Genomic DNA, 15,898 nt, shown 5'->3' with positions numbered 1-15,898 from the left:
CCAGAAACCTCAGTGTGGTTTGATGGTGGATTTAATCAGCTGGTCAGCAAGGGGGAGATGATTAGCTTCTAACCAGGGCCTCCCAACTGGGAGGCTCAAGACAGCACACAAAAAATTATATCAGTATCCCCACGGTTCAGCATAGCTGATTTGAACCTTGGGGAGCCAACTTGATCTCTCTGCTCATCTCTGGACATCCATTTATTTCACTTCTTTTCTCCCATCATGAAAACATTGTGCTTGGGGTAACTCTGTCTATTCTACACATGACCCAGATATCAGCGGGGGTCTAACTTCATCCTTTGGAGATCTTGAGTTTTACCTGACCAGTTCTATAACCTTGAAAGGCTAAAGGTTTCCCAGGAATTTGTGCTTATTTCCAGGAGTTTACATTATCAGGATCTTCTGTGTTCTCACCTCAACCTTCCCCATAAATGTAGACAGTGCTGTGTATAAGGACAGGCATCAAAGTGAAGGCTCCAGTGAACATTCCCAAAAGAATCCACTTACACAGAAAAACATCTGTGACCTGTGTGGATTTTAAAAAGACATTGTAAAAATGAGAGAAAGGTACTATGGTACACTATGGCAAAGAATTGATACCTTTTAACTGAAAAAAATGTTAATGTTTATTCATTTTTGAGAGACAGAGACACAGCGTGAGTGGGAGAGGGGCAGTGAGAGAGGGAGACACAGAATCAGAGGCCGTCAGCATAGAGCCTGACACAGGGCTCGAACCCATGAACTGCAAGATCATGACCTGAGGTGAAGTTGGGCGCTTGACCAGCTGAGCCACCCAGGCGCTCAGTATCATCTTTTAGTAGTTGTTTTTCTTCCATGGTCCTTCCGGGCTGCTCTGCCCAGGAGGTGTCTTGGTCTTTGCCCTCTTCCTATGGAGTGCTGATCCTGCTCTTCTCTCTGCCATGTCATCAGCCTGCCCAAACAACCACATTCTTCTACATTTGGATAGGGATCAGTTGGCTCTTTCAAGTCTCTGTCCTGATCTGAACACCTAAATTTATTGTGATTTAGAGAGTAGGTGAGCTTTTGCTTCAGTATAATCCAACTTTTAAAGAGTTCTATGTATTTATCTTCTATCATCTATGTGTTTCTCTCTGGATCTATCTTTTGTTTGTTTTGGGTGACAGCTATGGTTATTTCAGGAATAGTGAGTGTTTGAGATTAGCCTGCAACTCATTTTTATTCCATTCCATTTTGTACATATAGAGGCACTGTGAGCAGGGGAGAGGGTACAGAGAGAGGGAAAGAGAATCTTAAATAGGTTCCAAGCTCAGCACAGAGCCTGACATGAGCCTCGATCCTATGACGCTGGGATCATCACCCGAGCCAAAATCAAGTGTTGGACACTCAACTGACTGAGCCACCCAGGCACCCCTGGCCTGTAACTCTTATAGCTACTGGCAAAAAATGTGAGATTTACAGATGAAAACAAAACATTTTATTGCTCAAGGCACAGCAGGCAGCATGAACATCCTGATAGCAAGTTTCTCTTGGCTCCCTTCCTTGTCCTGACCTTATTCCAATCATGGTGATGCTGAGGGGCCCAGATGAGTGCTACACATGCAGTGTGTTTGCATCACAACCGTGGAGGCCTGAGTACAGCAAAATGAGATCTTTTAAAGAGAACTGCTAACACACCTGTTGTACTCTTTTCCATGAGGAAGACATTATCTTTGTTCCCTGCACAGCAAATAAGTCAGCCTAATGTTCCAGAGAGTGACACGGTCCCTGTCTTCCAAGGACCTTTTCTAAACACACATAAGGAAACGGTCTAGAAGAAAAGCTGTCCATGCTTCTGTTCATAAGACATGAACATAATGAGAAACCCATGGTAGACCTGTCTTCCAACAATATCCAGCAGTCATTTCTGGACTGTATTAGCTCCTGGCAGAATTTCCCATGAATTTATCACTCATTCAAGTGCTCTGATTAATCAGGACAAGGCTGTTGCCAACATTGAGGCTGGAGTTCTCTGTTGTCCAGCAAGAGAGTGGATGCAGAATTGAATATGAGAGAGGCTAATGTCAGGGAAGAGACAACAGCCCTGAGTAAGGGTCTTTGCTCCATATTTATTAGGATCAAAGGACTTACAAACGTGACGGACATGCAGAAAGAGACAATAAAACAGTGATCATTAACTCGTGTGTGTGAGAGAAAGGGGGTTTTGAAGGTATTTGGTGTTAGGAGTTAGGGTCAAGACAAATCAAAGTCCTGGCATTGAGTAGACAGGCCGTTTATTGCAGGCACCAGGCACCTTGTCTGTTTATCTTATTTTTTCTAGGGGCTAAGATAGGGCATGCTACCTCAGGGTGAACAAGGCATTTTTCTCGCTAATTAGCTCTGCTGCAGTGGCTTTCTGCCTATTCCTGGTCTCAGATGCTTTTGTCCTGTGACAGTGGCTTCCTCTCTCTGCTTTGTTCTATGCTGGGGGCACTTTTGCCCTCTGGTGGCTTTCCATCCTAAGCCTTGTTAACCCATTGTTGCAAGCTCAGAGAATTCTTAAACTTATTCGCCACATGAGGCTACCCTGATTCATTCACCTTGACTATGCTTATGTAGTGTCCACATTCAGGCATCTGAGGATCCCAAATACTTATAGGCTCCACCTTAGAAAGATATGTGTCTTCTCTTTAGGATTCTGTATTGACTTTTTGTGTCTGATGAGAATAAACAATTGAGTTTTATCCAAAAACATAGCATTTACATTTTTCTGGTAAGAGTAGGGGATTTTGTGTTTCTTACCCTCACAAAGCAGATGCCGGTTATAGTAGGAACTCGTCTCATAAGCAGAAAGGGGCTGACAGTTGGAAAACATATAGAAGTTAGGGCAGAGGTGTTTATTAACCACCATGTGAGATTATAAATAAAAGCAATATAAACATGAGAGATAGAGGATATGATGTAAAAAGACACAAAGGTGCTCACTAGGATGTGGGTGCTCTGGGTGGCTCTGGACTTAGCAGAGGATCTGGGGGAGACATTAGTGCTTCTAATGTGCTGGACCCGCTGCTTATGTCTGTGCAGGAAGAAAATCATGGAGTCACTGGCCCAGATTGTGAGCCCACACAAGGAAGCTTCAGGAAATACTATCAACACTGCATATACGGAAACTGTGATTGTCTCATGATTGAATGTAGAACAGTATCCAGAATCCCTTTTCTTTGTGATGTTCTGCTCCTCCGTTTCCCAGACACATACAACGCATACAGAAGAATGATAAAATTTGCTATCAGGCACATGATCCAACAGAGGGAAATGGAGAAGCCAATGTACTTTGGGGCTTTGACTTTAAGCTCCTTCAAACAGGAGTTCATGGGGCTGATCATGATGGTCTGGAAGACACTCAAGAGGCAGGTGCTGCTAATGAACACCCTCCTGCCCACTTTCTGAACTTATGAAAGAAGTTTACATCCCAAATAATCGAAGAAATATTTCAATCCCAGAGCTGCCAATGCATGGGCAGCTCCTTTAGAGAGAATGCCCAAGGAGTTGGATACAATCAGGTGCTTCAGAACCAATTCTGTGGGTCTCAACCTGCCTTCAGTGTGGTAATAGATAATGGTGAAGAAGAGAGACATTGCCCAGGATTCCAACTATTGTCTGTGATAAGAATAGTATTACTATTGCCAAATCCCTAGAAGCTATTTTGCCATTCAACACATTTTCCTTTATATTAGAGCAACAGTCATTCTTGTGAACAAAAAGACTCATTGAAAATGTTGACAACAAGAGCAACTTTGGTGGTTTGCTCCTGTGGGATTGCCAGAGACTTAAAGAGGCAGGAGGAGATGGAGAGAAGTACCAGGTTATTCCATGGAAAAGTCAGCTTAGTATATGCTTAATACAACATTTTCAGAAAACTGAAATTTGCTATCTACATTGGAAAAAGCACAATGTGAATCATTAGATACATCATGGGATAAATCAATTCTGAATCTATTACGGATTTAAATATTAAAGAGAAAATGTGAAGCCTGTCATTACTTGAGCTGATCAGAATGGCTGGAGATGCTTAGGAGGCCAGTGGTGCCATTGGAAACGCTCTGTCAACATTGCGTGGATAGAAAACAAAGTTACATTCCGAAGCATTGAGGAAGTGTTTCGCTGTTTTTGTCTTCGAACACCTTTAAGGAGAATGGTCAGAAAGTGGGTGCCAACAGGTACTTGCAGATCAGAACCATGGACCTGAATCTGTAATGAAGGTAGAAAAGGAAAAGATGGCAGTAAGGAAGAGAGAAAGTGCCTGGAATCCCTGTATGGTCTGTACTAAGTGGACCATTCCTATTGGCAAATGCTTTGATGCCAATCAGTCAGTTCCCAGTGACTGATCATCATCTTGAGAGCTTGAAGAGCCTGCCTGAGCACTCGTCGTGTGGACAATATTAATCATATCAAATAAAGTCCAAGATTTTCATTGAGAAATAATTAAGTTTTTGTGGTTATTGTTAAGGAGATTCCAAGAGTTCAAATTAAAATATTTATACAGCATTACTTTGCATGAATCGTCCTATCATGCTGTACCTCTGGTATTTTGGTAGGTCTTAATATCTGAATGAGGTACGCATTGGCATTGCATAATTTTCATTGTACAGAAAATGAGAATTTTGGTACACAGAGGTTGAGCAATTGAGCAATCTGTCTAAATTCACCCCAGAGTGGGGACCAGAAGTTGACAGTGAAGTTTTCATAGACTGTGCTCTGACCACTGTGGTCCACTAACCAACTATGTCAGCTGTGCCTTGACATAATTCACCTCTCTCTTTAGGTTTAGACCTTGATATTGTAGTTTACATCGTTGGGAGTTTTGTTTGTAACAGGTTTCCATTTCTATTTAATTACTTGTTGTATAATTCAGTGTGACATATGAATGAAGTTTTGAGGATTCCACTAAAACACAGATCCATTAATCACAGCATCATCCTAAAGTAACCTGCCCTTGCACAAGTTGGATTTTATCAACACAAGATTGTGTCACTCTTAACTTTGGCAGCAGAAAGCCTTGTTTGCTGTCCTGCTGGAGCACAGATACAATGGACATTAGGGAACAATGTCACTTTGTTCCTAAATCACGATGCATGAAACACTAATATGTGATAAAACATGGCAGGCCAGACGCCAAATAATTACTTATTTCAGATCACATACTCCGTAGTTTTTTAATGCACAAGTTAGTGTAACTATTAGCTATGGGGCAGAATTTGTGCAGTGCGGTAAACTACAAGAGACATACATAACATGGAATGTGACATTTTATGCACAGTAGAAGTTGATCATAGTGAAGTGAGTAGTGAGCTTGGGATTGAGGTTAGAATATAGTTAAATCAGAGAGAATAATATACATGCATTAGGTCCTCCCAAGTGTTTTCTGAAACCATAATGAGTGAGTTCACTTTTCCCCAAATGCTGCTTCCCTAACTTGAAGCAGGAAAGCAGTCTCATGGTAACCGTTAGAGCACCAAAAGTGCACATGTTTTCAGTAGAGACACAATAACTGTTTCAAGTGTCTCACAAACCCAGAACTAGAGTTTTACAACACACTTTCTTTATTCCAGAAATAAATTCAGATACATGGTTTCTGCACAAAGTGAGGTTATTCTGATAGTTCTGTTGTACTTTTTATTATAAGCATGAAGGCATTATAGGTACATCTCTTATAATACAGTGAATGTAGCCCATGGTTTTTGTAAGGGAATGTGAACAGCACATCAATTTCTTAACTACAGTGTTTGAGCAGCTATGAAAACCCATTTTATTATCACTAGTATCATTCGCCAACGATCATTCTTGGTAAGAATTTCATTATATTAGGAGGGATCAGGAATGGGTGTAGGGACTAGGACACCCATGTCTTTACTTTCTCAGTTCCTTACTGAGGAAATTATTCCTCCCCCTCCTCTAGATCAGCCATTGGATCTGTTTCTACCCCAGAAGAATCCTTTTGGTTACACAAGTACTTATTCAGATTTAATTTCCTAAGAACTCTGCCTCTTAGACTGAAATACAAATATTCACTGGAATATTTCCTGTTGTCAGGACAGTTGGTTCTGTGTGGAGGTCACGACAGCCAGTTCATGTCTGCAAGAGGCAGCCAGACTCAGACAAAGGTTTGTGAATTTGTGACCTCACCTCCCCTGGAAGTGCAATGACCATTTCTCCTATAGACACAGTTACAGTTCAGACTTGTGGAGCTGAGAATCTTCATGAAAAAACATTTTCCCAGTTGGTACTTACCAGGACCAATTAAAAGTTCCTTCTGAATATCTTCAAATCGACCCTTTTATTTTTTCATGATCTCTAAAGGCTGACAGGTTCTCCTAGGAAAGAGAGAGGAAATCCTGAGGTCTGACTCACGGGAGACAGCAGAACAGGTGTATCTCACTGGATTCACTGCTTCCTTCAGAAGTTCTCTACCCCAAATCAAATTGAGTGGTAGTCTTCAACCCCTGAGCTGCATCATTTTTGAAGTATTCAAGATAAATGATTTCAGAGAAAGTAACTAAAAACAGTGTCCAGTGACAGAAGAGTAAAAGCGAAAACTTGACATGAGTCATTTATCTTAGAAATGATTAGACTCATTAGTAGAGCTAAATACAAGTTGCCTTGGAAATGATGATAGAGAAATTTTATGGAAAAATAGTGTCTCAATCCCAACTGTGTGAGGAAGTCCAAACAAACCAACAATCCATCAAGACAGATGTCCATGAAATGTCTGTCACAAGTGAAAGAACCAGTTTAACAGGCAGATTGTACCATTCTTTGAACGATCAGAGAAGCCAGTGCTACTTCCTTAGTTCAGCTGCAGTGAATGGTTAGCAGAGTTCTCTAGACTTACGCTGAAATTTCGTTAGGGAGCATTCACTGAGTATGTAATGAGTGAAGAAACCTAAAGTTAAGAGCCAAAATAGATTCTTGAGGCTTTCCAATAGAGAAGTCACCGTTTGGCCTATGTCTACCATCCCTTCCCCCTGAGCATTTTATTCCAGCTGAGAAGTTAGAGGGACCACGGTCCACACAAGACCACACTCACAGCTGACACCAGCAGCAGGTTTGGAGGTTCCCCAAACCTCACTCAGTTTCCGTAGGTCTCTAGAGGGACTCACAGAACTCATCGAGAACATTCTCCTCACTGTTGTGGTTTATTACAGGGAAAGTGAATAGATGAACATAGGATGGGGAAGAGATGCATGGGACAGAGTCCAGGAAATGTACCCAGTGTGGATCCCCTCATTGTCCTCTCTCTGTGGAGTCATGGAGTGTTACTTTCTGGGGTTGAGTTGAGTTAACATGGACTATTGCCAAACATGGAGTATTGCCAACAATGGAGGCTCACCCAAGGCTTGGTGCCCAGCGTTTTTAGTACAGCTGTTCCATTTACCTTCTGTATGGCTGACCTTAGTCCCCATTATGTCCCCAAGGTGAGCTGATACCTTTCATCTCCAGCCCTTCCAGAGCTGACATGATACTTTTGGCCTAAAGGCCCATTGTAAATCCCATTGTTAGGCAGTCTGGTGGAGAAGCCTCTAAGCCAAGACACTTCCGTGGGGCAGGACATTAAACACTCAAGAGGTCTCTCCCTGCAGCAGAGGCAAAGGCCACACCTCCCTTTGGGTGTGGTTAATTCTTCTGTACTCACACCCTAGTTGACACATCAGGGAAGAGAGCAGTTTGACAACCCATCTCCAAACACACAAATGCACACACAGTGTTTACTCAGATTGTGTGCAAACGTATACATGCACACTTACAGATTGAAACACTGAAATATGTACTGAAATAAGTCCTTTTCTCACTCCCTCACATGCACACTCACCCCATGCAGATGTCCATGTTTCTGATGCATTCACGATGCACACACCCACCAAGATGACATGTCTCACTCACCCACAGTCACTCACATGGCCCAGTAACATTTTCGGAGATGAAAGTTTCATGAATATCTCCAGTCCTGTGAGGCAAGACAAGAGGATCCTAATTGCCCTTTGGACTCCTCACCACAGTCCACAATGGCAACATTTAATGTGTTCGACATTGAAAAAGTACTCTGAGCTTTGCCACTGGAAGTGGGGAGTGTGGTGGGGAACTTTGAGTGTGTGGGATGTGGCTGTTTTGGGTAAGAAAGTAGAGCATTGGGGAAAGGGGGCTCAGGAGAAGCAGGTGCCAGGAGGGGAGGGTGGGAGTGAGAGTCAGGGGTTAGAAATGTTCGGGAGGAGGTGAAGTGTTTGGTGTGGTCCCAGGGCACTGAGGGTCCCTGATGGAACAAGGGGACAAGCTGTGCCTCGAAATTGAGAGTATAGCACCCACTTGTCTCTGTGGGGATGAGGGGAAATAATGGGGGGGGGAAGAATGCTCACAAGTGAGTGGGGAGCAGGCCTGGGTTAGAAGCACAGGAGAGTTCATGTCCATAGTATGTTCAGGAGCACAGCAGGAAGAGGGGTATGGATTTATAAGATTGAAACATTCCTTTTTTCCTATTCATTCATTCATTCATTCATTCATTCAATAAGAAAAGGCCAAACATTTGGATGTATCTGCAGTCTCAGAACCTTCACCCCCTACTTTCTCCTACAAATTGGTTGAGAGTTTGTCTGGAGGTGTATGAAAGCGGTATCATTATGCCAATAGAAATAGATCCTGAATTCCCGAAACATTGCTGCTTATTCAATGGAAATGATTAATGACTCATGTTATCAGAACCCTCCTTGTTTCACATTTAAAGCGTTGAATGAAAAAAAATATTGATAGTGATTATCTGGGTAGGGTTCTAAGAGCTTTAAGTTTCTCCGTATTTGGGGGGAATAATGTACAATATTCATATATTATTGGGAAAACATAGTGATATTTCCTAATAAAAAAAAAAAAGAGTTAAATGTTGGCTCTTCCACACATGGTGGGAAGTGGATAATTGGTCACGTTGCTTTGTGCACATGAGGATGGTCTCAGTGGTTCTTGAGATGGGATGACTTCACCATTTTCGCACATCCTCACATTCTCTGCATACCTGCGAACTTGACCTTCCAAATGGCTGTAACATGCAAGATTCCACCATCCGGATACCCTCTACCTTTTATTAAATGGTCACTGTTCATTTTGAACAGTTGAACCGAAAATGTAAAGTAGAAAATGTAAATCTACGTCATACTCTGACCCATGGGGAGGTAAAAGGGGTTACTGTGCCTGAGTTTTGTTGGAGGATCTTGGTATAGTCCGGTCCCCAGTGCTGTAGCAGGATTTGAGATGTTTCTAGGAGGGCAGTGTCTCTGAAGACACGAGAGGAGAAACCCATGGTATGACCTTCAGATCAGAGCTGTTTGTGTTTGAATCCCCGCTGTGGCAAAGGACATGGAAAGGTGGCCTTTTCTGCGTTCATGTCCGTCTGCCTGTGGGGAGGCAGGTAGAAGGGAAGGTGTGACAGTTGCTTTGGTTGTCATAACAAGGACCTTATATGGAGTGGCTGAAACAACAGAAGTGTATTGTCTGGTCATTCTAGAGGCTAAACGTCCAAGATCAAAGTGTCCTCAGGCCCGTGCACCCTGTGAAGGTCCTGGGGGGTCTGCTCCAGGCCACTTTCCCAGCTTCTGCTTCCTTGACTTGTGGAATCATAACTTCATGTGGTGTTTACCCTGTGTGCATGTCTGCCTCTAAATTTCCCCTTTTTGTTTTTTTAAAATGTTTATTAATTTATTTTGAGAGAGGGAGAGGGAGAAGGAGAGAGAGAGAGCGAGAGAGCGAGCAAGCACACAGGGAAGGAGCAGAGAGAGGGAGAGAGAGCATCCCAAGCAGGCTCCACACTGTCAGCACAGAACCTGTCTTGGGGCTCCATCTCATGAACCATGAGGTCACAACCCGAGCCGAAATCAAGAGTTGGTCACTTAACTGATGAGTCACCCTGGAGCCCCTAAATTTTCCCTTTTTTGTGGATGCCAGTCATGTTGGATTAGGTGTACCCTTCTCCAGTGTGATCTCATCTTAACTCATATCATCTGCAGTGATTCCATTTCTAAAGAAGGTCGTATTCGTTAGATATTCTGAGCTACCAGGGGATAAGACTTCGGTACATTCATTTTAATTTTTTGTTTGTTTTGGTTTTGCTTTTGTTTTTAAACATTTATTTATTTTGAGAGACAGGGTGCGAGTGGGTGAGGGGCAAAGAGAGAGAGACACACACACAGAATCCGTGAAGCCAACTCCAGGTTCTGAGCTGTCAGCACAGAGCCTGACACGGGGCTCGAACCCACGAACCGTGAGATCATGATTTGAACTGAAGTTGGACACTCAACCTACTGAGCCACCCAGGCTAGCCCCTAGCACATTTCATTTTGATGGGACACAATGCAATCCATAAAGGTATGGGTATTTTAATGGCATAAAATAGGCCTCTTTGCAAAGTATGGTTTTTCCAGACAATAACAAAGAGGCCTAGAGATTTGAAGATCAAAGGGAAAAAGTCTGGGGCACCTGGGTGGTTTAGTGGGCTAAGCATCCAACTCTTGATTTTGGCTCAGGTCACGATCTTGGGGTTTGAGAGACGGAGCCCCGCTTCAGGCTCTGCGCTGTCAGCCTAGTGCCTGCTTGGGATTCTCTCTCTCTTTCTCTCTCTCTCTGTCTCTCTCTGGTCCTCCCCCACTTGCTCGCTCTCTCCCTCTCTAAAAATAAATAAACTTAATGGGGCACCTGGGTGGCTCAGTCGGTTAAGCGTCCGACTTCAGCTCAGGTCACAATCTCGCAGTCCGTGAGTTCGAGCCCCGCGTCGGGCTCTGGGCTGATGGCTCAGAGCCTGGAGCCTGCTTCCGATTCTGTGTCTCCCTCTCTCTCTGACCCTACCCTGTTCATGCTCTGTCTCTCTCTGTCTCAAAAATAAATAAAAAAAACCGTTAAAAAATTAAAAAAAATAAAAAAAAAAAAACTTAAAAAAAAAAAAGTCTTTCTCAGACTAATACTGATTACCAGGTCAGATGCCGTGTCCTTTCTTCCCCTGAGAGGTCATGTGTTTATAACTTGAAAACCTTTACTTCTCTCTCTTAACCCTTTCACCCCAGCCCTTGACCTGGACTCCGTGTCTCACTCATGCCCGCTCTCCTGTCCAGCGCTCTCTGTTCTGGGCCCATGGTGCTCTCCTGCCCAGGCTTCTTCTTTCTTTCAGGCTTTGCGTCCTTTCCCACACACCGGTGGTTTCTAGAGGTGCTAGCTAGAAACTTGTAGTTGTTCTTGGTAACTGGCCAGTGGGGAGAAAGTTTGCAAAAATATTCTCAGGTCCCAAGCTGTCACTGTCAGTGCCGCTTCAGGTGAAATGCTAATTGCCATTGTGAGTGGAGGGGGCCGTCACACAGTAATAAACACATCTCAGGGCCCAGCTGCCCATCTTGCACACGTACTCACTTCTCTGACCATCACACAGAGCCCGTCATGCAGGCAGCAGGAAGAAGTAGGTGGGTTTTCTCTGTGTTCATCCGAGAGGTAGACTCTGTAAGGGAAGGAACTGTGTCAGGAGTCCAGGTAAGTGACCAGATTGAACAAAGGGGGTTTTCTGCATTTGAATCTGGGTCAGTGCCAAAGCCACATGGGAAGCTGGATTACCTCCTGAGCCAGGAGCTGAGCTGGTATAGAGAGATGGGGTCCTAGACCTACACCCAACCCTGATGGCTCCTAAGGCGTGTAGTGTAATCCTCACCGACAGTGAGTATGTGGTTTCACCCAAATGGTCATGAAATCTGATTTTTAATGTGCTTAAGGGCTGTATTTGTGGAATCAGTATGTTGTTCAGTCTATTTTAATGAACTGTAGGCATAATTGTCAGGTTCTAAGGTGCACTTACAACACATCCATATTTGTACTAAATAGTTGGATGCATGTATAGTAATCATCTGGTTGTGTGCAGAAAAAGTGTATCTGATCACAGTTGCTAGAGTTGAAATGTTTTCTCTAACTCTACATCTGTGATGCCTTAAAAGATTAAAGAATTGTATCTCAATTGATTATGGACAGCCTTTTCCCAGTGATGTCAGGGAAACAACTTTTAAGTAAAATATAACTTAGGTTTCAGGGCAAGATTTTTAGGCTCAAATGCATCTTGTGATACTTCTGCTGCCTCAAAATATTATAATCCTGGGGCAGCTGGGTAGCTCGGTTGATTGTCCGACTCCTGGTTTCAGTTCAGGTCATGATCCTAGGGTCATGGATGGTGCCACGCATTGAGTTTGGTGCTGAGCACGGGGCGTGTTTAAGGTTCTCTCTGTGTCTCTCACCCTTTGCCCTCTTTCCCACACATATGCTCTCTTTCTCTCTCTAAAATAAAAAATGAATTTTAAATATTATTATAATACCAACATAATATAATACCAATCCAGATTCCAGATTATTTCACTTATACAATATACAAAGTTCTTGCCTTAACATCTTTTTCTATGTGTCTTGTATTTCAGTATCTTTGACAAAGCTTGCTATATTGCTACTAATTTTATTTAACTCAGGCATTAATTGTGCGTGTGTGTGTGTGCATACATTGAAGACAGTACTAATTTTGTTTCTAATGCACACAATTTAATCAGACAGTACTTACAGAGCTCCTATGTCTTGTGGTATTGCACTTTTGTTTTTGGAATGAAAGCAAATGATTCTTTCTGTTGCGTTTCCAATATTGAGCCCTCTCACATTCATTAATTCCAGGTTGTCACGGGGCAGGAACCTGCAGCATTGTAGTTCTACAGTCTGTGCATCTACGGTTTACTGAGATCTCTAGGGTGGGATTTACAGTTAATGTTTACCTATTGAAAAATACTTCATAAATAAGTAGAAACTTGTCAAAAATTTAAAATAAAATAACACCATTATAAATTGAAATGACCATGTGCAGACAGAAAACTAATTTAGATCTGGTTTATTTGAAGAATCCAGCTAAGTAGTATTTTTTATATTATGGATTAAATACACTGTTACCAGCCCCCCAGGTTCCAATTCCTACTCTGCCCCTCAATTGTGAATAAATTCAGAGAGAGCACTTAACGTCTCTGCTCTTGTGGTCCTCATCTTTCTAAGGATTGCAATGATGCCTGCCTCATGTATTTGTGAGAAATCAGAAGTGACCATCTGGGTGGTCGTTATAACAGTGATTCACACATACTATGTGTTCTGTAATGGTTGTTCATGCATCTCTTGGAAGACCTCAAATGACTGAAGAACTTTAAGTAATTATTTGAAAGTAGGAAGTGTTGGTGAGTGGAGAATATTGGATTTCAGCTGACATGATTCATGTGGCCCCTGCCTCTTATTCCCACGCAGGATCCTCTAGCCCAGAAGACAGTATCAGTCACTGAGGACACACAGCATGGCGACCAGGGATCTGGCAGTAGGAGTGATCTTCTTAGTGCAGACTGTGCTTGGAATCCTGGGGAACTTCTCTCTTCTTTACCACTGTGACCTCCTTTCTTTCACTGGGTGTAGGCCAAGGCCCACAGATTTGGTTTTCAAGAAGCTGATTGTAGCCAACATTTTGGTCCTGTTCTCTCTTGGAATACACCATACAGTGTCATCTTTTGGGTGGTATAACATGTTCAGTGATTTTGGATGTAAATTTTTCCCTTATGTTCAGGGCGTAGCCAGGGGTGTGTCCACTGGTGCGACCTGCCTCTCAAGTGTCTTTCAGGCCATCACGATCAGCGTCTGGAACTCCAGATGGGCAGCGCTTAAGGGAAAGCTCTCAAGTGCCTTGTCCCTTCACTTGTCCTGTGCTGAGTCTTGCAAATACTGATAAACACGCTGTATCCCATATTTTTGAGTAGTATCCCATACTTTGAGCAACAAAAACATCACAAACAGGAAAATGTTTGGATACTGTTCAGCTGTTTGTTGTGACAAAGCTGGGGACTCATTGTATGCAGCGTTGTTATCATTCCCTGATGTGTTATATTTGGGGCTTGTGCTCTGGGCCAGCGGCTGCGTGGTTTTCATCATGGCACAAGCAGGAGGTCCAACAGATTCATCAGACCAATGTCTTTGCCACATCATCCCCTGTGTCCACAGCCACCAAAACCATTTTTCTCCTGATGAGCCCCTTTGTCTGCTTAAACACCTTTCTTCTATCTTTAATAGTATTTTGGGTCTTTTTGAAAATCCCAGTTGGGTTCTCTGGATCACTGCTTCAGGATTCACTCTCTGTTTCCCATCTTTCAGCCCCTTTCTGCTCATGAGTCGTGACCCCAGGGTATCCACAGTTTGCTTCTCCTGGACAAAGAATATAAAGTCCCCTCATTCTATGAGTAAGATATAAATTGTAAGTGTTTCGGTGATACTCATTTGGTAGGTCATTCCTCACTCTCAGAGTCCCCGGTACAATGATGAGAGGCTAACCCAAGAATGGTAAACATTACATATTGAGCATCTTCTTCAATTAAGCAATAAGTTGCAATAGTATTCGTAATGAAACATAGTTATCTTTAAGTATTCATGTGATTGAAGTTGTGCTAAATGCTTGCAGTGAAAGAATTCAGAAATTATGCAGTGTAATATCCGGGTCCTGAAACAATCCAGATATCATTGAGAAGGCTTTGAGCGTGTCCATTAAATTTGTCACAGTAAATTTCCCAGAAGTGAAGTAGGCATGGAATTATAAGGACAGGAGCATGAATGGGTGCCTGGCTGGCTCAGTCAGTGGAGTATGTGACTCTTGATCTCAGGGTTGTAAGTTTGAGCCCCATGTTGTTTGTAGAGTTACTTAAAAAAAATTTTAATCTTAAAAATAAAACCAGAAAGAGCATGAAAATGGACCAGGTCATCAGTGACACTGCAGAGAATAGTGCTGGAGGGAAAATAAAGTCAGCAAGTAAAGCTTTGGGGAGCCAGGTATAATTGTGTACATGTCATACCAGAGGGGCGGGAGTCAGTCATGTGAAGTACGATGTTTGGGAGCATGGGAGATGAGCTTGTGGGAACATTTTCAGGGAGAAATGGACAGGTTGGACTGGAGAGGGTAGTGGACAGCATAGAATTACATTTTAGCTGATTCTTGATTCTTTTTTTTTTTTTTAACGTTTATTTATTTATTTATTTATTTATTTTATTTTTTAATATATGAAATTTACTGTCAAATTGGTTTCCATACAACACCCAGTGCTCATCCCAAAAGGTGCCCTCCTCAATACCCATCACCCACCCTGCCCTCCCTCCCACCCCCCATCAACCCTCAGTTTGTTCTCAGTTTTTAACAGTCTCTTATGCTTTGGCTCTCTCCCACTCTAACCTCTTTTTTTTTTTTTTTTTTTCCTTCCCCTCCCCCATGGGTTTCTGTTATGTTTCTCAGGATCCACATAAGAGTGAAACCATATGGTATCTGTCTTTCTCTGTATGGCTTATTTCACTTAGCATCACACTCTCCAGTTCCATCCATGTTGCTACAAAAGGCCATATTTCATTTTTTCTCATTGCCACGTAGTATTCCATTGTGTATATAAACCACAATTTCTTTATCCATTCATCAGTTGATGGACATTTAGGCTCTTTCCATAATTTGGCTATTGTTGAGAGTGCCGCTATAAACATTGGGGTACAGGTGCCCCTATGCATCAATACTCCTGTATCCCTTGGATAAATTCCTAGCAGTGCTATTGCTGGGTCATAGGGTAGGTCTATTTTTAATTTTCTGAGGAACCTCCACACTGCTTTCCAGAGCGGCTGCACCAATTTGCATTCCCACCAACAGTGCAAGAGGGTTCCTGTTTCTCCACATCCTCTCCAGCATCTAGAGTCTCCTGATTTGTTCATTTTGGCCACTCTGACTGGCGTGAGGTGGTATCTGAGTGTGGTTTTGATTTGTATTTCCCTGATAAGGAGCGACGTTGAACATCTTTTCATGTGCCTGTTGGCCATCCAGATGTCTTCTTTAGAG

The 15,898-nt window shown here is 42.8% G+C and overlaps 1 long non-coding RNA gene and 2 pseudogenes across 1 annotated transcript in view; 2 read left to right on the top strand and 1 right to left on the bottom strand.

Moving 5' to 3' along the window:
• The window catches only part of LOC144614611 (uncharacterized), a 78,920-nt gene that overhangs the window by 12,094 nt on the left and 50,928 nt on the right, over nt 1–15,898 (top strand). The window lies entirely within an intron of this gene.
• LOC132689957 (vomeronasal type-1 receptor 4-like) lies at nt 2,722–9,067 on the bottom strand (annotated as a pseudogene).
• On the top strand, nt 13,260–15,007 carry LOC132691169 (vomeronasal type-1 receptor 4-like; annotated as a pseudogene).

Source organism: Panthera onca, chromosome E2 (assembly GCF_046562875.1).
Source record: "Panthera onca isolate mPanOnc1 chromosome E2, mPanOnc1 haplotype 2, whole genome shotgun sequence".
NCBI lineage: Eukaryota > Metazoa > Chordata > Mammalia > Carnivora > Felidae > Panthera > Panthera onca.
This window is presented reverse-complemented; position numbering and strand designations above follow the sequence as displayed.